We start from the raw sequence: 23442 nt of genomic DNA on the forward strand, positions 1-23442 counted from the left end.
TGTATAGTCACATTACCAATTGTATAATAATATTGCACAGTAATAATTGGACACCCTTTTAAGGGTGTTTTAGTAGCTGATATTATTAGCTGGGTGGTGGAAGGGATTACTACCATATGGTCTGGGTAAAGGGGCACAGCTGGAGAATCTGTGTCAGCCTTTCCCAGGAGTGTCTGTGAAGTTGTATAAATACTTATCTCAAAGTGTGTGTGTGTGTGTGTGTGTGTGTGTGTGTGTGTGTGTGTGTGTGTGTGTGTGTGTGTGTGTGTGTGTGTGTGTGTTGTATTAGCTACTTGGCAGGGACACGAAACACTGGTTGGACAGAGAGGGTACTGGAGGTTTTAGCTTGCCCAGCTAGGCTGAGACGTGGACCCTATAACTGTGCCAGTGGGGAGTCTTATTGGGGACCTGGTGAGCAAGGGAGCAACCAGCCCCAGACTGACTGTGATCTCTGTGTGCACTTAAGGGAAATTGTACTTTACTGTGTGTCTTAGTTATCCTTTCCTTTCTTCTAGGAGACGACTTCCCTGGTGTTAGTGGTGAGGATTGAGGCTCCTTGATTGCTGGGCCAGGGCATGGTCATCACACATACAGTGAAACACTGCATTATAACATGATTCCAATCAAATACATTGATAACAGCTGTAATGTAGTCAGTTGAAAGCAGCATTAAGAATAGCAGGTACATATGGTATACAACTGTAAGCTGATATGCATGACCACTGATTACAGAACCACAAACATATACAACAGTTTCTGACTGCAGTTAATTTCAGTGGATAATACACTATGAGTGATTCACCTCATGCTGAAAACAACACCTGTTATGACTGAACAGACCCACATACATGTGTACAATAAAAGTCAACCAACCAACAGGTACACATACAAACTGACTAATGCAATGGCCTAACTGAGTACAACAGCTGACAGACTATGTACACTAAAGAAAAGGTGATTAAATGTCCTGCACAGTAATACAGGCTTAGAAGTCTGGAGTGATTAATTGGTGCTTTTCCAATGGTCATACTGAGGAAGGGAATAAGTATACCCCTACATCTTAACTTACATACTTCTGAATTCTGTGCAAAGGAACATGTAATAAGGGGTCAACAAAGGACCAAAAGTCATTTACAATTTTAAATAATAATCTAATGTACAACTTAGCTATAATTACTTTATTTATATATTAGTGACTATAATTCTCAGTGATTTATCTGAAAATCAAAAATTATATGAGGGGCAGAAGTGACATATGATGCAAAATCAGGAATGCTCTGCATCATAGGGTATAGATGAGATGAATGAGGATATGTAAACCTGTACTGTGGGAAACAGGTGTGCTCACTACTGTACAGCTAAGCATTTTCTGCTACAGCCTTATGTGCTGTGCATAAAGCAGATGGGAATATACGCACTCTGCACCACACACACTGTTGCTATGACAGGAGGAAGAAAATACAAAAAGGTTACACTTACGCTACATGTCAGGAGCTGTCTCTGTGACATCAGTCACATCAGTCCAGGAGGTTTGCATGTCATCTTTTAAGGTAACATTAGTGGGACCTGCACTGCTGTCCAGTTCATGAAATACCACTGGCATCCATAATAGCCCTGCTGAGACAGTGGCAGACATCTACCTTATACTGGAGACTTTCATAACTGTCCCCCAAAAAATGATCATGGTGGTCTCAATGGAAGAAATATAAAAATGTTTTTGTCTCAGTGAGCACCACTGTGGAGTCCTGCAATTAACACTGCTTTCTGAAGTCATGATGTACACCTGTGTCATAACAGAGAAAACTATAACAGGCAGCTCATGGTCACACCTGTTTTCAGCTGCAAGAATTGTCAATCATTTTCAAGCAGCTCATTAACATGGCCAGTGGAAGGGATTGTCATAGACCATGCAATTCTGTACGACTAATAAATGGGAGACGTAGGTGTGAACTATGGCAGTCATATTTCTATTACACAGCAGGGACTGCAACAAGTACAGAGATAGTGATCTGCACCAGTGACTCAAGTATGAAACAACAGGACCAGAGAAGTACAATAAATCTCTTCTTACTATCATCAGGGTTGCATATGTGTACTGCATCCTACACCCTGCAGGTGCTCAGGTGTATGCAAAAGGCTGTGTAAACCTGTATGGAATATTATGCTCCCAGGAATGACTCGGGTAGTCAGCAATTCAGAGACATTCATGAGATGGACCCTCATTAATATAATTGTTGCACTCAGAAGACCAAACTAGCATGTTATAAACTCCACTCTCTGCAGACGTTTTATTATACTAAAAAAGAACTTGAAGAGCTACTTTGACTGAACAAACTACACCTGTTGAAGGAAATCAACACTGTTCAAAACTGAAATTCTACTTGCTGAAGGTATGTGCAACATTTTACTTTGTACCATCTATATGTAAATGTGAATGAAGGTGTTTTTGGTACAAATGCCTGCTGATGGGAAATATGCAGTACCTGCCATGTGTTTTAACAAGGGGAAAAGTAATTACTGCAGAACAGAGAGGCACACCCAAAAGCAGTTGTGAAATGTAGCTATTAAATGAGGTAGGCCAGCAGAGCCTTATAAGTTGGATGAATCACACATATACCTGTGTATAGCTTTTTATAAGACACACATAGGTCTGTATAACTATCACACACACGTAAGACTAGAATAGCTGTACAATACACTAAGGTGCATGTGGGTGACCGTGTCTGTTGAAGGTGAATACAGTGGGTATTACCTTGTGATGTTCCTACTGAAGACAGTGTATTGCCGACCGTATACAAAAAATACTGTGACACTTGGAGGGACTGTCAGACTGGCTACCTGTGTGTTTTATATGGGTGTGTGTGTGTGTGTGTGTGTGTGTGTGTGTGTGTGTGTGTGTGTGTGTGTGTGTGTGTGTGTGTTTGCTTGGGAAGGAACAGTTGTTTGTACTGTCGGGCGTGTGCCTCTTAGTGGCTGTAGGTATTCATCATATTTGCATGGCTGCTGTAAATAGCCTCATGTGAACATGCATGAAGGGTGAAATATAGTATTTAGCATGGCCAGCCAAGCCATTCATAGTGGCATACTCATGCAATGTTTGTGTTTTGATACTCATACAATGTGTTTTTTATCCACATGACAATATGCTCAGCAAGGGAAAGATCAGAAAGAGCAAATTATCCATGCATATCCTGGACCTGTCCACTAGTCCAGCAACAGTACCACAACTACTTTTCAGACTGTGTTCCAACACACACACACACACACACACACACACACACACACACACACACACACACACACGCACACACACACACACACACACACACACACACACACACACACACTCACACAAAAGCAGCACATGGTGCCTCACACACTCAGTGACAGTGGTTCCAGTAATCCGCTCTAATTCTACCTCATATGCACACTGCAATTATACATTTTGTTTGTACATCATCCACACAGTTCCCTGTGGAAGACATTGCACACTTGTGCTCCCTACCACACCTATGCATATGATGACAACTGTGCTCTGCCCTTTATACCATGTCTGATTTACAGTGTGGCCAGCTTATGCAAGGGTAAGCGTAGTTTAGTGCTGACTTGCATACATTATTTTTACTGTTGTGTATATGCTTTACCATGAGCCAAAGCTCTTCTACAACCAGTTTTTCTTTGCCAGTACCACAGGGTACCATGCCCTTGTCCATCTAGCAAGTTCATCCCCTGCTGCTTGGTACTCCACCAACTTCTTTTCTGGTGTGCTGGGATTTCTTCTTCTTGCCTTAGGCCTCCCTATAACAACTGCCTCCTAATTATTATATTGCATAACACTATATACATTGAAAATATTTTTAAACATGCACCAAGGTCATACTGCAGTGTACCAATAGATGCCATCAGAAGCCCAAAACACATGCTCTACAATGGATTGTGATAGGGCATAGCTGTATTCATTGTATGTCATACCCTGTGGATTTTAAATGGGCATCTTCAGCAGGGTTCCATAGCATAGCATATCATATCCAACATCATCAGTAAGATGCCTAAAGGGGAAGTCACCTATCACAAACCATGGGCAAAGGTCACATGCGTGCCATATGTGGGAGTCATTGTAACTGCATGTGTGGCCTGCAGACACATTGTAGATAATATACTGTGTGTTACAGAGACCACCTGTCTGTTAATAGAGTGATAATCTTTAGGGTTCAGATAACTTCTTCTTAGGTCACCCAATATGGCCTTTATTTTAATACGAGTGCAGCCTATGTCCCCAGTACCTCAAGGTAATGGGCTATTTCATAGACATCCTGCATGATGTTGTCTCTCTCCTCTGTAGTACTTGGGAACCACACATGGTCCCCCACATTCTGTAGTATGGTATCAAAAAAACGATGGAGTATTCTCAAAGAAGATGCTTGAGATACCACCACTATGTCCACAGCTGGTCACTGAAAGGTTGCTGTAGCTAGTATATATAATGCCACATACACTTTTGTAACCAATGAAATGGGCATCCACAACTCCCACAGGCCTGCAGATGAAGTTGACATGTTTAACAGCTCCTGAATGGTTTTGTTATCCACGCTAAAATAGTCTACAATGTCAGATCCATGAGCCCATGACATATTAATAGTAGTGGGATGACACAGCACCTCCAAGAGTGATGATGCTCATGACTGTGGGTTGCATTTATGCCTTTCCTAATTTTGTAGTAACCCCTAGCATTTCTCCATGGTTCTACATGTGTATGAGTTATTTTATGTGGTCAATACCACTAGTGTAGGCACATGATGTAAAGCTCTTTACATTTTTCTGAATTGCTTCACCGTCTTGCTTTACCTCATTTGCATACAGAGAGGACCTCATTTCAATACTGTTACTCATTACCATCTGCTTATACAGTCATTAGCATATACCATAAGCAAACATGCTAGTCACCTCCAACACTTGAGCTCAGTGCCTCTTAGACTCATAACCCTCCATGTGACTGTTCGTCATACACAATCTGCAACGTGGAGGTGTTTCTACATCACAGCACAAATTTTCATTTCCTGAATTTTTTGATACTCTGCATTTCTTTGGCCACTATTTGTATTAAGAGAAGTAAAAAATATGATTACTGTCTACCAGATCAGGTTTTTGAACTATAATTAATTAAAAGAAAATGATGTCTGAAATGGAATGGTTTATCCTATGCACAGGTACATCTCTTTTCAAATGCCTGGGGCTTGTTTTACATTTTGCACGCTAAAACACACTCTGAACAAATGCAAAAAACATTTTCATTTTCTTATACAGAAAATGGTTCACTGTTGCAGAAATTTGTTGTTTGCATTTGTGTGTGTGTGTGTGTGTGCGTGTGTGTGTGTGTGTGTGTGTGTGTGTGTGTGTGTGTGTGTGTGTGTGTGTGTGTGTGTGCGTGTGTGACACAAGAAGACAGTCCAGATTGTCCTGCAAAACAAGGCTCAGGTGTTAATCATTTTCACCTCATTCGCTATTTCAGCAACTTAAGTACTGTAATGCTATCAAAACATTTATTTATATATTTTATTTTATTTGACATTTGTTTATCTGGTAAGTCTCACTGGGATAATATCCCATTTTCAACAGAGGCCAGGGGAGAAAATCTCCACATTGACATAATATGGTTGCAGTTGAATAAGTTATTACAAAGCCTAATACAGAAGAATGACATGTAAAACTTGAGCTTGAATTCATACAGTATGAACCTATACATGCAGAGTGCAAATATTTGGACAGCTATGACAACTTGAAAAAGAGCATTGTCAACAGCACACACTTGGTACACTCTTTGGAACACAGATGACTAAATAATACAGCCTAGGAAAAATATAATTGTTCTTTGTCTAAGAAATAGATTTTACTAATTCATTCTCTCTGAACATAGTCAATGTATGCTGATGGTGGAAGGAGAGAAGTACTAGTTCAGCCTGGGGTAGTGCAGGAGTGGAGCCAAGTTTTTACTTAGGTAACTTATTTGCAGTTATTTAAAGTTGGAGAGGTTTGAGGTAGATCTAATTTTCAGAGGGGTAAATTTCCACTTTTATTAACAGAGTATGAATAGAAACCTTGGCCAGAGGATTTGTGGGGTTTATATATACTGAGAAGATGTTGTTCATTAGATCAAAGTAGTCTATTATGTGAGAAGACTGGTTAATAGAAGTAAAAGCAGGGCAGTCACTGGATTTGTGAATAATGTTGTGTGTGAAGATAAGCTGCATGTAATCTAAGTGCTGAAGTAGTTTGAGCCAATTCAAAGCCTTAAGGGCAATATAGTGGTGACTGTGGTATTGTTTGTTGGTGGCACATTTTGCAGCCTTATTATAACACGCATCTAGCTTAGTTTTAACTGTAGCCTACAGGCTGGCTACAATGGGTGCACCATATAAGCGAGATAGGAGAAGGTAGGTAGTGGCAAGAGTGGTTTGGTGGTTTGCTAAGGAAGTTTTTATGTCTGTAGAGCATTCCTAATTTTTGGTGAGTCTTTTTTAAGTTATTTTGAACATACAGGTCAAATTTTAGGTTACCATCTATGAACACTCGAAGAAGTTTTGCATGGGAGACTACTTCAAATTAAATTTTGTTTAGTGAAAATATTTTGAAATTACCACTAGTGCAGGCTCATCATGTTGAGTGCTTTAAATGTTTCTGAATTACTCTGCCATCTTGCATTACCTCATTTGCATACACAGACCACCTCATTTTAAATGAGAACTGCACCCACAGACTCAAAAACATGTTTAATTCCTCATGGCTTGGTGCTTCCTACATTTTAACACCACTCTGGGGCTTTTTACAGGTTTTTAAATATTTTTATATGCAATTTCTGTGTCTGACCACATGGGGTCTGGCATCTTGAAATAATTCTGATTGTTAGTCTGTCTCATCATGCAGTGCTTGTCTGCAAACAATTATGTCATGTATGCCTATTTCTTCCTGAAGCTCCTGACACTGCATTGATTTTACATGCATACACTGCTGTCTCTCAGTCAATTTTAATTAACATTTCATGCCATTTAGTGACTACTTAAAACACAAACAGTGCAAATCTCACAGAACAGACTTTCAAAGTGGTTTTTACTGCTGCTTCTTTTTAGAATGGTCAAACTGCAGTGTTTTGTGAAGCCTGAATTGTACTACTTTGACTAATCTCCCATCCCCTTCACACCTAACTTCCCTAGCTGTCAAAGTACTATAGATAATTTGAGCTGTTACCTGCTGTGATTAACAGCTCACACCAGAAGACTTGACTAATGTACTGTTTCCTTGTTCTAGCCCTCATACCTCTCAAATGTACCTCATTACGAGGAATGTACCTCATTTGGGGTCTTAAAAAGTTCATGTTTCTTGAAGTTCCTCAAAGTTCCACATTGAAAGAATCTGTCGCACATTCAGTGTTAGGAATTTTTTAAGTGAAATCCATGGTGAATAGAAATGAATCATATTAATTCATTAAAGGATTTTCCTTATAAGTAAAACCAACATATTTTAACCATCCTATGACCTTCATGGGTGAAGTTGTTAGTAAGCAATTAGTATTTGTTCCACATTTTGCCCATTTGTTCCACATTATGAAGGCGAGATTTCCTCATTTTGGTGATGGAAGGTTGAGAGCAATGCTAGCCTTTACTTTCTGTATGGGTAGGGAAAGGACCAGGCAGCTGTGACATCACAGCATGGGTGGGTTTTTAGGAAGGTCGTGGAAATGTCAGTTTGGGGAAGGAATTTTCCAGAAAACTACCTGTATTCATAGGGGTTGATGACATCAATGAAATGGAGACTGCAGCAAGCTTTACCAGGGTGGGACAAACATTTTTTTGAAAGTGAAACCACCACAGTACAGTAAGGTACGGTAACAGTGGAGAAAAACAGTCGATTTAAAATATTTTGCATGGTGTATTGTTGTTTAATCTTAGCAGGGACAATAAATAGGGAGCAAAAGGACAGAGAAGTTGAGCATTTAATAACAGAATCCCATTGTTGTCCTTTAATACTGTTGCTCATTACCATCCGAATTCAGTTTATCTGGTGTGCGTGATTTAGGGGAAAAGTAGCAGAAACTTTTAGGGTTTTTTTTTGTTTTATTTTTAGATTACATTAAAAAGAAGCAAAACATACTCACTTTCCTGTTGTTTACTGCTCATGTTACCTTATGTTTGCTACACAATCATGCATTAGCTACAGTAAAAGTTAATATATCACTCAGAAGGGCTATCCCAGGAAGTCAATTGCTAATGTTAAAATATTTGCAGCATGTGTAGTTCAGATATTTGTAAAAGAAACATTTGCTTATTTGTAACTGGATTCAATTTAACATAAACAAGCAGAAGATAAAGCTGTATCACTAAAAAGTTAAGAGATGGTTTATAATTATAAAATGGAAGCTTCCCATAAACACTAGTATGATGCAAACATGATTAGTGAATCATTAATGTATTTATATCTGACAGAGACACAACATTCATGAAGAAATTCTAATTGACGTTTATGAAACTGAATCACATAGTAGGGTAACAGAGCAAACAAAAAAATGAAGGAAGATGTGGTACGGAGGTTGGGAAATACTTTGTGAGACAATAGCTAGTGACCAGTGTCAAAGGATTCCATCAATATGAAAATGCTAAGCCAAAATATAAGTGACGTCACATGCTATGAAAAAGCAGAAGAGAAAATTAGAGATATCATATATATGTTGCAAAAGCATGAGAGGATTCAGAGGTATGAGTCTCTTTTTAATTTAGTAAACATTTATTGTGCTAACAATCAACATTTTTGCACCAGATATATATATAAAAAAAATAAATGTCATTTGTGTTGTTTTTTCATATGTTCATCCCAGTAGCTGATTTTGGATAACTAAGCATAGAAAAAAAGTTCATACATGATGAAATCACCAGTTGAGAAAAAAATTGCACTTCATGTTGCAAATCCATAGCATGACCATTCTGTAAGTTCTGTTCATCTAACTTCTGAATTCACGTTCATCCCTGTTGTGTGGAAGCATCACCTTACACAACCTGAATTCAAGCTCATTGTTCACTGCCCATGTCCCCCCACTTACCTTTTGAGTTCATGTTCAGTGTTTGCTGTCCAGGATCACCTTTCCCACCCCACCTACTGAATCCATATACCCCCCTTACCTCCCAAATCAATGATCAATATTTGTCTTTGCAAAGGTTTACAAGTAGTCAGTGGTTCCTCTTTTGCTAGGTTCCAGGATGTCTTTTTTATCTCAAGTTACCTTATGTGTAGTTTTCAAGTTCTATTAGTGTCCATAAGCTTTTTTTCTGAATATTCTGGTTGCCTTTCACCTCCTACAAACTTGTTGCATGATTGGTTATTCTAAATTCTTAATGCATACAACCTTCACCTTTTCCTGCATTTGTTCACTAGTTTGCAACTGAAAAGGGCTAAAAAGGATCAAACAATTTAGACAGTGAACAAATATCTGATTAGGTAAAACATGGTACAAATGTTCAGGTTGCAAATATAATGTATATGGATTCCATCTAAATCTAAACCTTAGACTGGCAGTCGTTTTAGTAGTCAGGCAGAAAATGATGGCAGTTTCAACACATAATGTGAGATGTGGCCATATTATGAGTTCCAAAACTTATGACTTGCCTTCTTCATATTTTTCACAAACTAAGTGACCATGTTATTTGCATGTGGAGAACACTCAGTTATTCCTTTGCAAGATTCTGTTTCTTTTAATGTGCATTGACACAGGTCAGTGACATTTCCACTCAGGCTCTCTTACTGAACACAGATCCAATCTGAGAGGTCATTGACTGTTGTTTATTTATTTTAGTTATTTACACTTTGTTGACTAGATTAGTCCCACTAGAGCAGCCTTTTTTCAGGGGAGATCTGAGGTGGTATTAATACTGACTAGGGCAAATTTCGCCAGGGTATCAGGGAACTTGGTATCCTTTACATCCACCTGGACTACATTAGCATAGATAGATGGGGTCTCAGACACATTAGTGCAGCAACTCCCTTATGCTGCACTGCAGTGTCAGTACTGGAAAGTTAATCCAGTGATCCAGTGTGGGGATAGAACTCTGTCTTCTGATCTTCCAACATCAAAGGCAAACCAGTTGAATGACTGCTGTTTACTTTGATTCATCTGAGGAGACAGTAAGCACAAATATCATGTCAACTAACACTGAGAAAACAACATCAGTGTCCTTCCAACTTTTATTTAAGCAAAACCCATGCACAAACACACACACGCACGTTTGCATATGCATGTACATGCTCCCCAACGTACACACATACACACACACACACACACACACACACACACACACACACACACACACACACACACACACACACACGCATGCATGCACGCACACATGCACACGCACACACACACACACACACACACACACACACACACACACACACACACACACGCAAAATATTTTTGTAGAGGTGTAAGGTCTGATTAGAGCTCTGCATCCCCTTACTTAAACATACTTCCCCTCCCATTGCACAAGCTTAAGGAAAGTGTAAACACACTGTAGTAAATTGTCTCTGTAACTTTCTAATCATTTTCACGGTCAGCAAGCATAAGGTTTTACTGTAGTTGCAGTTAAAAATCACACATGCCAACCAGCAACCAATACCATTAAAGACAAGCCTACAAAATAAAAACTGAGATCATGCTACACATAACAACTCCAGGAACAAATGCAGCATGATGTGTTCTGCAAACACCAACAACAAGAATTTGACAAACTATCACAAGCAACCAATTCACAGCAAATGGCACTTAACCAGAATTGCATTATCACTTAAACAATATTAGCTATGATATACATCAAACTGACAGAAATTACGTCCCCATTTATTCTGTGGATGCTTGAGTTATACTATAGAATATATCTTAAAACATGATAATCTCTGTGTTCTTATTTTTAAAAATAAAGTGAATGTCTTCCTGGGAGAGGTAGCATTATTGGCAGAGAAATTATACAAGCTATAATAGGATTATATTGCTGTAGCCTGATGCATACAAGTTCACAACTAGAAATGTCTTCAGAACATAGGGGCTATGTGCAGAAGTATAGTTTACATTCCATAAACATTTAATCCTTTACACATTTTACTCATGATATGCAGTACAGACTTCTTATTACTTGTGATATTGAGGTAATTGATGTCTATCACTGCAAAGTTTTCATTATTACTTGATGCTTCATCTACAATTTTCTTACTTTTTACTGCTCTCTCTGTCTGCCTATTATATTTCCTCCTCCTTGTTGTCCCTTTCTTATGATGTCAATACTGACTGCCATATTTTCAACTCTTCTGCAGCAGTCACAATGCATATAGCTTGGACCAGTGGCAAAGAGGGATAAAGCCCTGACTACAGCTCAGATGACCTGTGTATGAATAGCAGCTTGGGCATCAGATGGCGTTTTTGCTCATGGCATAGTACTGTGTTTGATTTCCTTGGTGGAGACCAAGGAAACCATTGTGATGTGCTGTCTGACTGTGGTTCAGCATCCTACTGATCTGAGTCACTTTTGGAAATAAGGGGCAATTCACAGCTGAAGCCTCTGTCATGTTCTGCCCACAGGGTGTTATTGAGTATGCACAAAAGTTGGAAAGTAGTAGAAAAAGCACTTACCAACAGCAATGTGACGCTATCTCAGGGTCCTCAATCTCCTCACTGGCCTGGGGGAGGCTGATGTAGGTCCAGTAGGCCTAATGGGTGAGGAGAAGAACTTGAGGCAGCTACTAGTCATCCTTGGGGAGTCAAAAAGGCACAAAACAAGAAAACAAAAACAAAAGTCAGATTTCACATAGACAAGAATTCATAGGAAATATGCATATTATTCATCTTGTATTTGCTCCTAAACTGGCAGCATGCAAACAGGAACAGGTTAGTGCAAATTATTATTACCACATAACATTTTAGTACAGTGGGTCCAAAACTGCAATAGGAAATGCACGCAAATGGCTACATCATAATATGTAAATCAAATGGGGGTAGTAAACTGAGGTCCTAAAAATATTAAAAATATATGCAAGGTGAACACAGATGAATGGCACAATGGTCTGCACTTGTCAAAAACAAAGCAAAGCAATGCAAAAAGTTAATCACTGCTGGTAGCAAAACTGTTTAGTGATACCACAGGCAAATGACTTAGAATCATAGGATCATAGGAAGTTACTAGGCTAATAGCCCTAGGACACTGGCACTTACAAGCCTAGCTAAGTTCTACCCTTATTTCCATGCTCAGCACCTATTGCCCCTGTCCAAGAAGGACACAGGTGGAACTTCCAGGGTTAATTTATGGTTACCCATCCAGTCATCCAGATTGCATTTGAAGAGAGCCAATGAGGTACTCTGTTTGACATGAAGTTGGAGTCTGTTCCAAGGTGTGGTAACCTCTGGGAGACAAATCTATCCCTCCAACAGGTTCTATTAATGTCATATACCAGGTCAAGGTCTTTTCACTGAACAAGAGATTATTGATTATGTTAGAACTGATCAGGATACTGTATACTTTCTTGACTGACATGTGTCAAAAGTATCCAAATAATGAGAAAGTGGTGGAGCCAACAAACCCAAATGTAATAAATATAAAAAGTAAAAGACGTGTAGACTGGAAAATAAAAACTTTTAATTCAAAAGTAGTAACAAAGGTAAGTGCTTTCAAGGTTGTCCTCTTCTTCAGACCTTATTAAAAATGTGAATATCAAAACAGTTTAAATACAGCCAACAGTCAATAAAAACACTTATGATAAATCTGTGCTGCAAGCCTCTCTTTCTCAGGAGAGGTTTTAAAGAAACAGCATTGTTAAGGCCAGGTGATACATAAGCTTTAAAATCAATAATCCATCTTAATTCTATAAACTCTGTTTCATTACATATATCACCTTTTCTTAAACTTTCATTAATAATCTGTACCACCAAGAATTTAAACATATGTTGCAAACCAAAATATAAACAATGCTTAGCTAAGGCATTAGTTACGTTATTGTTCTTTATATCATTGAGATGCTCCATTATTCTCTCTTTTAGCATAAGATTGGTCTTACCTATGTAGTAAGCATCGCATAAGCTGCACTTAGCAAAATAAACTATATTTTTGGTGCAACAGTCAGCATAGATCCGAAATTATATTTGTTTCAGGTACACTGGATACATAATCATAGTAGTTGACCAGATATTACTGCACATTTAGCATGCTCTACATGCATAGGTTCCCCTGCATTCAGAAATAGACTTGGCTCTAACGTTATTATGTCTATAACTTAATCTTTGTTTAAGATTTTTATTATTCTTAAAACTAAATTTAGGAGTAGGACCTAGGACCCTACTAATATCTGGGCCTGTAAGTAGGATGGGACAATTCTTTTTAAATATTTCACAGGTTTTGCTCACATTACTAGAGAATGTTAAACACATCCTATTGATAACCTGATCAAATTTTTCTTTTGTCTCCAATGTTTCTGTTGAAATCCCACTTGAAAAATATGGCTTAGTCTTTTGTTCATCTAGTGAGTTAATCTCTTCCACAGCCTTGTCAATCTCATTTATTCTATAATCTCTATTCTCAAGATCTACATAGAGGCCTTTAACTGCATCCTGCAAATCTCCCTTGTCTATATACAGTCTTTTGCAACGTAACACTTGATTCTTAATAATGTTTTTAGTAACATGGCCTGGATACATACTAGACCAATGTAAAATCTTATTTTTCCTGCAACTTTTCTTATGCATCTTGGTAGTGATGCTACCAAGCATGTCCTTAATGACATTGATGTCCAAAAAGTCAATTTGAAATTTAGAGTGTTGTGAAGTAAAAGATAGATAGGTGGTAGTACTACCTAAATAGTTGACAAAAGACTCTAGTTGGCTCTCATTGCCATGCCAAACAAGAAAAATGTCGTCAACAAACCGTTTGTAAAAGGTGACATATTTCACAAACAAGGGTGAACAGAGCACCTTATCTTTCTCCCATTGGGCTAAGACAATGTTCGCATAGGTATTAGCACAGGCTGTGCCCATCACAACACCATTTATTTGTAGAAAAAACTCTTCCTCAAAGAGAAATACATTGTTTTCTAAAATCAGGTCCAACAGGACACAGATCATGTTAGCCTTGCTGTTGGAAAAGTTGCTTTCTTTAGATAAAAATTATCTTATATTCTCAATACCATCGTCATTAGGTATAACCGTGAAGAAAGAGTTCACATCCAGTGTTACAAAGAAAGCATTCCTAATGTCAATTGCAGATCTAGAGTCAGCCCATGAGAATAAGTGTTCCAAGAAATGTTTACTATCTATCAAAACAGCTGGTGCAGTACTCAATACCTGCTTAAGTTGTTTCTCCACATATATGGACATTGGCCCAGTTATCCAACCTCTTCCTGACACAATCGGTTGAAGGGATGAATCTGAGATGTCTTTGTGGACCTTGGGCAGGCCATATATAGCAGGTATAGTGGCATGTTCAACAGTAAAGTAGACATATAATGGATAATCAATCTGATCTGTCAATAGCAGGTCTACTTATAATACCATTCACCTGGAACTTGTATAACATGGCATATACATTTTCATCATAAAGCATCCTACGCATTCTATCTAGATAGTCCATGGTGTCAAAGACAACAATCCCCCCTCCTTTATCAGCAGGTCTAAACACAAGATGTTCTGCCCAGTGATGTTATTATATCAAGTCATGATAATTCTCTTGAGTTTGTTGCTGCACAGGATAATGTATGCCTAAGTGTTAATGAACCTGTAGTTAAACCCAAAGTATTTGGTAAAATTATTACTGCTCAGAATGGAGATAATAGCCGCCTTTCTGCAGCTTTTTTAGAGAAAGCCCTACCAATAAGGCAGGAGAAACGGATGGGCAGGTCTTGAAGTCGTATGAGGTGAGGAAGGATACAGTCCAATTCCTCTGCCCAAATGCACAAAAGTATGAACACACGTAGTCAGAAATAAATAACTTAGTTTTTAATTTGTCTTCTGTGAAATTGACAGAATATGAATTGCCACTTCTGAATAAGGGTTTGACATATGTTCCAGCTAACAGAATGAGTATTGTAGACACTATTCTGGATTTAAATGTGTTTGCTAGGAACATTATGTTGAAAACCATTTATGATGACAAAGTGAATGTGGATATATGTGTTTTTAAAAAAACAAGTAATTTTGTTCCGAATAACTTTCCTGCAATGGAAGCTTTTATCAAGATGTGTGAACAAGATCTTAGGAATGCAGCCTTTGATAAACCTAAGAAATTTTTTTATAATTTAACTATCAACGAAAATGAAGCATTGTTTAATCTGACTAAGGCAGAACATCTTGTGTTTAGGCCTGCTGAAAAAGGAGGGGGGATTGTTGTCTTTTACACCATGGACTATCTAGATAGAATGTGTAGGATGCTTTATGATGAAAATGTATATGTCATGTCACACAAGTTCCAGGTGAATGGTATTATAAGTAGACTCAATTTCTATTTATATGACCTACTAATGACAGATCAGATTGATTATCCATTATATGTCTACTTTACTGTTGAACATCCCACTATACCTGCTATATATGGCCTGCCTAAGGTCCACAAAGACCTCTTAGATCTACCCCTTCAACCGATTGTGTCAGGAAGAGGTTGGATAACTGAGCCAATGTCCATATATGTGGAGAAACAACTTAAGCAGGTATTGAGGACTGCACCAGCTGTTTTGATAGATAGTAAACAGTTCTTGGAACACTTATTCTCATAGGCTGATTCTAGATCTGCAATTGACATTAAGAATGCTTTCTTTGTAACACTGGATGTGAACTCTTTCTTCACAGTTATACCTAATGACGATGGTATTGAGAATATAAGACAATTTTTATCTAAAGAAAGCAACTTTTCCAACAGCAAGGTTAACATGATCTGTGCCCTGTTGGACCTGATTTTGGAAAACAATGTATTTCTCTTTGAGAAAGAGTTTTTTCTACAAAAAAATTGGTGTTGTGATGGACACAGCCTGTGCTAATACCTATGCGAACATTGTCTTATCCCAATGGGAGAAAGATAAGGTGTTCTGCTCACCCTTGTTTGTGAAATATGTCACCTTTTAAAAACGGTTTGTTGACGACATTTTTCGTTTGGCATGGCAATGAGAGCCAACTAGAGTCTTTTGTCAACTATTTAGGTACTACTACCATATATCTATCTTTTACTTCACTACACTCTAAATTTCAAATTGAATTTTTGGACATCAATGTCAATAAGGACATGCTTGGTAGCATCACTACCAAGATGCATAAGAAAAGTTGCAGGAAAAATAAGATTTTACATTGGTCTATTATGCATCCAGGCCATGTTACTAAAAACATTATTAAGAATCAAGAATGACATTGCAAAATACTGTATACAGACAAGGGAGATTTTCAGGATGCAGTTAAAGGCCTCTATGTAGATAATGAGAATAGAGGTTATAAAACAAATGAGATTGACGAGGCTGTGGAAGAAATTAACTATCTAGATGAACAAAAGACTAAGCCATATTTTTCAAGTGGGATTTCAACAGAAACATTGGATACAAAAGGAAAATGTGATCAAGTTATCAATAGGATGTGTTTAACATTCTCTAGTGATGTGAGCAAAACCTGTGAAATAGTTAAAAAAAAACTGGCCCATCCTACTTACAGAGCCAGATATTAGTAGGGTCCTAGGTCCTACTCCTAAATTTAGTTTTAAGAATAATAAAAATCTTAAACAAATATTATGTTATAGACATAATAATGTTAGAGCCAAGTCTGTTTCTGAATTCTGGGGAATCTATGTGTGTAGAGCATGCAAACTTTGCAGTAATATCTGGTCAACTACTATGATTATACATCCAGTATACCTGAAACCAATAGAATTTTGGTTCTATGCTGATTGTTGCACCAAAAATATAGTTTATTTTGCTCAGTGCAGCTTATGCGATGCTTACTACATAGGTAAGACCAATCGAATGCTAAAAGAGAGAATAATGGAGCATCTCAAGGATATAAAGAACAATAAAGTAACTGATGCCTTAGCTAAGCATTGTTTAGATTTTGGTTTGCAACATACTTTTAAATTCTTGGTGCCACAGATTATTAATGAAAGTTTAAGAGAATGTGATATATGTAATGAAACAGAGTTTATAGAATTAAGATGGATTGTTGATTTTAAAGCTCATGTATCACCTGGCCTTAACAATGCTGTTTCTTTAAAACCTCTCCTGAGAAAGAGAGGCTTGCAGCACTGATTTATTTTAAGTGTTTTTATTGGCTGTTGGCTGTATTTAAACTGTTTTGATATTCACATCTTTACTAAGGTCTGAAGAAGAGGGCAACCTCGAAAGCGCTTACCTTTGTTACTACTTTCGAATTAAAAGTTTTTATTTTCCAGTCTATACGCCTTTTACTTTTTATGTCAAAAGTATATTTTGAAAAACAACAAATCAAAGTGTTGACACTCAAGATACCAACACCTAAATTCCCACAGTTCATAGTACGAACACATTAAAATACAGAACTTACAATATGTACAAAAATCACTCAAGGCCCAAGTAAGCTTAATCACAAAAAAAGACATATTACTTTTACAGTCAAAATGTTAAGCAAACAAAAACAAAGCAATAATTTTAGAGACAATCTAGAATGATTGCTAAAATGATCTTAAACTGTACACACTAAAACTAATATTTTTGCAGGGGGCAAGGCCCCCCTGCACCCCTGACACCCCCTGCTTATTCGCTCATATGAGTGTTTGCTTTTTTATTTCACTAAAAAGTGTCCACTCATATGAGCGTTCACTCTTGTTGAATACAACCACACATATAAATATACGTATATACGTTGCATTCCTTTGGTTTGGTCGATAAGTAGTTTGGTCAACATTTGTTTAATCAACTGAATTTAGTCGACTGTATAGATGATCAACAGGTACACGAGATTAACAACTTTCCCCAGGGATTGTGCGATCTTCTCAGGCTTAGTATATATAATTAGTAGGGGGTGTGGGGGTTGCATCCGGGGCTTTGTCTGTGTGTGTGTGTGTGTGTGTGTGTGTGTGTGTGTGTGTGTGTGTGTGTGTGTGTGTGTGTGCATGTGTGTTTTTTTATTTTATGTTTGAATGCACCAAGGTTGCTCCTCTGTGCATGCTTAGTAAGATGTTGACTTTTCCATTGTTGATGTAGAGTGGTTCACCTTTCAAATGTCAACTTTTGTGTTTGCCAATCATTTGGAGGTATATATATATATATATATATATATATATATATATATATATATATATATATATATATGTATATATATGCCGTGTTGCATAGATGATTAGATTTTTTTTGCACAGATAGGCTGCCTAACAGTAAGTCAGCTACTGGATCCTTTTTAATGAATTGCTTGCTGATTGCTGACTGTAAAAACTAATATGATAAATTACTGTTCTCCTCTTTCTAGTAGCTGTTTAAATACTTCATACTGGTGACATTTAACATTATGATGTTGTGTGTTGCAAGCTGAAAATGAATAACTAAGCATGCAAAGAATTCATTTTGCCTCATTAATTTTCTGTGTTCATCATAAAATTGGTGGTTTTCTGGCATATCATTGAGGGCTGCAGTTGCTAAATAATGACAAACATTTCAGTTTCTGACTTCATAACCTTTAAAAAATGCATGCTAGTGCAAAACCTCTTATTCTAGCAACTTTCTAATGACATAATAATGTGTACATGATTATGGGTCTTGACAATGAGACTCCATTAAAATATGTTTATTTGTGTGTGTGCGTATCCCCAAACATAGCTTAGGCAGACAGGCTTTTGGTTGAGGTGAAGGACAGGGTGTTAGGAATGGGGATGGTCATGTAGGCCCAAGGATTAGCCTAGGCCATAAGGTATACTTAATCTGCCACTACTCAGCACCCCATACATCTGGAGTTCATCAAAAATCAGTATTCTTACCCATAACTGGTTTTAGGCACCCACAAAACTTGCAGTCGCTGTGGGCCCTCTGGTCCTAGGACCCCCACAACAACAGCAAGTTATTTTATTTTGGTATTTTGTTACATATTTGTCTAACCAACAAAAGCTAGTGCAGCAGTGTTATGTACTTAAATAAACCAGGTGGATAGTAATAACTCATGAATGGCACTATTTCTTCTCTTTTAAAATTCAAAGATACATCTGCCCGCAGTGACAGGGTTTTGTCAAATAGCAGGCTTCATCATTTTATTAAATGATTTACTGCTGACAAAGTGTCCTTGGCTTAGTTAAATCCAGACAGAGGGCAGTTTCTCCAGTAAAATTGCACCATAGCTGACATTATTCATCTGTGGTACATAAGACTGTGGGGAGCTCCCTGATCATCCTTGACTGTGCGAGGGGCCCCCAAAGCTGCTGTTGGATGAGGGAAATGAAAACAAAAATCTGTGATTATGCACTTTACCCTAAACAGGTTTGTGGTATGACCTTGTTAGGATAAAGCTGGTGATTGATTGAACGTGAGTGAGGTAAGCACTAAAGACTGGCAGCCCAGCGTGATGGTTCTCAGTGCGTACCTGGGATTTTAAGAAGAGCAGTTACTCCCGATCTTCAAGGATGTTTTTCTTTTTCAGAGAGTTTTACAAATACTGACATAACAATAGATACTATAACTCTCAACTTCGTTCCTCAGGAATTCTTAGCAAAACCAAAAATAAGGGTGGAATAAAGGTTCAAAATCACAAACACTTTTTTTAAATATTACTCTAATTCAAAGCACTTCTTATTTTAAAATATGGAACCTTAGCTCCTGTGGGGATTAATATAGGATGAAGTTGGAAAGTTTTAATATAATTTTAAATTGTCTAATTGTTTAATTGTTTAATTAGAAAAATGGTTTTGAGTGGTTAATTGTATTGTATAAACCCATTGTTTAATTAGAAAAATGGTTTTGAGTGCTTAATTGTATTGTATAAACACAGTCTCACCTTCAGTAACCACAGTCTCACCTTCAATAACCACATTGCCACAACAGTCAGGAAATCCTTCTATGTGACACACCTCATCACTAAGGGCTTTTCATCCAGAAAAAGGAGGTCACTGTCCCACTGTACTCATCTCTCATTAGACACATTATAGAATACAACTCCCCATTTGGTATGTACCTCTCAAGACATCTGCAACAACTGGAAAGGCTGCAGAAATACCTCACTAAAAGAATCACAGGCCTAAAGCAGATGCCCTATGCTGACCGCCTTATAAAACTCCAGCTATACTCTGTCGCATATCGTCTACTCACAGGTGATCTCTGCTTAACATACAAGGCCATGTCAAACCCAGAGCAGTTGGACATGCTACACTTAAAGAAATCCCAATCCCTCAGAGCCACATGCTCCAGGGATCTAAACCTTGTCATCACAATAAACAAAACATGCTGGAGGGATAGGTTCCTGACCCAGAGACTCCCCAGACTCTGTAATAGACTGCCCATACATGTCCAGAAGAACGCCTCCTTGGCCTCTTTAAAGGGAATCTTGACAATTGGATGGGAGAAAGGAAATCCACCCTGGGGATCACATCAGTTGCCGTGCTAGACAGGGGTCCAGGGAAGTAAATAGTGTGGGAAGAAATAGCCAGGGAATTATTATGCCTAGGCTTGTATAGGCCCTAGGGCCGATAGCCTAGTACCATCCTATGAACCTATGAAAAGGTGTTTTTGTACTTGCTTTTTTACTCCATTGAAGGCATTGTGGTACCTAGGTGCTAGAGATCTAATAAATCCTTATTCAATCATATTTTATTTTATTTCTTTATTTCATATTTATGTGTTGTTGTTAGTGTATTATTCTTCTTAATTTTTAAAAAAATTAATATGCTAATAAGTTTTTGCATCAACATGCATTTTCTGGATAATAAGAAGTATGAAGCTCTAATATCTATTATAGATTGTCTCTAATCTTGAATGATTTACCAGCAAATCAAAATTTTATGAGGGATAGAGTAAAAAACTGAGGCAAAACCAGAAGCATTCTGTGAAATCATGGACAGTGAGAGATATGCATCACGTCTCAATGAGGTGAATGCATGTGACTGACCACTGCTGTCTGATGACTGCTAAGCAACAGTCACTGATATGGTTTGACAGTACCAGTGTAGCACAATGTATTGCTATTTACTAAAGTCAGTTCAAAACTAGTATTACTGTAGCTTATGCTTTGTGTATATGGGGTATAAGAGTAACAAGGTGGCCTAATCACAAACATCATAAGCATGGTCATTAGGCTTTTCTGTGTGTGTGTGTAGGGGGGGATGACTGCAGTATATTTAAGAGAGAAAAGTTGGCAATAATTTCTTTCACTTACCATCACAGACATAGACCTTACACATGATAGATGGCTATCTCCAGTGGTTTGCAGGAGCAGGATGTGTGTGGAAGCAGCTGGCATTGGCACAGTGAGTATCATTGTCATTTCACAGAGCTTTACTATGGTTGAGTAATTGGCTGCAGCTTTCTCTATACGGAATTTGCATATCAGCCCTATCACTGTATGGGTTCACCTGTGTCATCTAGTTTCCTACAGCACCTCAAATTTATGCTATAGGTGAACTGGTCTTTCTGTAGTTTCTCTGAAGATGAGTGTACAGCATGCATGTGTGCATTTGTGCATCTTGTGATAGGCCTGGCTTGTCACGGACAGAGTCATTGTGTATATATGTATGTTGTGTGTGTGTATGTATATGTGTATATATATATATATATATATATATATATATATATATGTGTGTGTGTGTGTGTGTGTGTGTGTGTGCTCACAAATATCACTGATTTTTAAATGTGGACACCCACAATAATGACAACCACATACATAACACTTCTACATAGCAGTAAAAAATGCAGTTAACAAGAAATTATATTTCAAAAATGAGACATAAAATACATCACAAAACATTTAGACTCTTAGAGCTTCTAGGTGTTCAATGGCCTTCACATCCCAGACTGCATAAATGGATCTTGACATGGATTTAGTGGTGATGCCTGCCTTTAACCACCTCCATTCTAAAACCAGCCCTGCTCAGAGGTGTGTACAGAATGTTGCTGTAGCGTGTGTGTGTGTGTGTGTCTGTGTGTGTGTCTTTGTATGCGTGTGTGTGTGTGTGTGTGTGTGTGTGTGTGTGTGTGTGTGTGTGTGTGTGTGTGTGTGTGTGTATGTGTGTGTGTGTGTGTGTTGGCGGGGCTAAGGATGGTTGGTCATTACACCTTTAGTTTTCTTAAAATCAATGATTATGGCTTGTGTTTGGGAGGGCCACAGTTTGACCATTGTTCTTGGGATTCAATAAGCATTTTTTTCCATGCAGGAACAGTATAGCTGCTCCTGCACAGAATATGGCTGCGGAGTGATCCAGTAAACTACTGTTTTGATGTGCATGAGCCTGCTTACACTATTCCTGCATGGACACCACTGCATAATGCTAATTACCTCATTTGCTGGTGAAAACCATGCAAATGAGGTGAATTCGTGATTCAGCAAGCAGCAGGCATCCATGCAAGAATAGTGTTAGTTGCAGAAATGTATTTGGCTACTAGGCGAATACATTTCTACAAAAATTAAAACAGAGACATGACAACTCAAATAAAAACAAAAATTACAATCTTTAGGCAAGCCAGTGGCCAAATATATGGCCATTGGCATGGAAAAGTGTTTCATTTTTATAAAAATAAAATTTTTTTGGGCCGATCTCAGCCGTTTAATTATACTGCAGTGGCTCACAAATGGGATCATACCGAAAATAAAAAAAAAAAGTGAAAACTTAATTTTAAGGGAAATCTGCATTTTTACATTATAGTCTATGGCATACAGAATCAAAGCAATACCAGGGAACAGTGGTTGTTAAGGGGAAAGGCTCTGGGGTAGTGCAGTAACTATGAACTAAGGCAGTGGGGTATGCAAATGAGGGGAAATTTACTGAATCACAGAAATATTCTAGTACCAAACTGCACCTAACTGTGTAGGTGCTATAACACAATTGTGTAAGCAGGAGGAGCTACAGACATGAAAAGGGGGTATGTCATGCAGGGTGTAAGCACATTGGAGCTCTATGACACCTAGATAAGCTTAGCTAAGCGCAGCTAAGCAAGGGGATGTGTTTGAGCCTGAAATGACTTATTCCATGAAATAAAATGCGTGTTTGCATCCAGGGAGGGCCATTTCTTAGTGTTTACATTAGCTAAACAGGTTTGCGTGGTGTGCACGGGGTCTAAAACAAAAACAAAAAAAATGGAAATAGCAGGACTGTTTACATTTGGGCACCAGTTTACACGGCATGCCTTGGGGCTTAAAAGGGGTGGAAATGGGAAGGGGAAAAAAGGAAAATAGCAGAATAAAAGCAATCAAGAGCAAATTACATAGCTAGTGGAATGCATCATATT

This window comes from Protopterus annectens, chromosome 2.part0, assembly GCF_019279795.1.
Source record: "Protopterus annectens isolate FY-2018-M chromosome 2.part0, PAN1.0, whole genome shotgun sequence".
Taxonomy (NCBI): Eukaryota; Metazoa; Chordata; order Ceratodontiformes; family Protopteridae; genus Protopterus; species Protopterus annectens.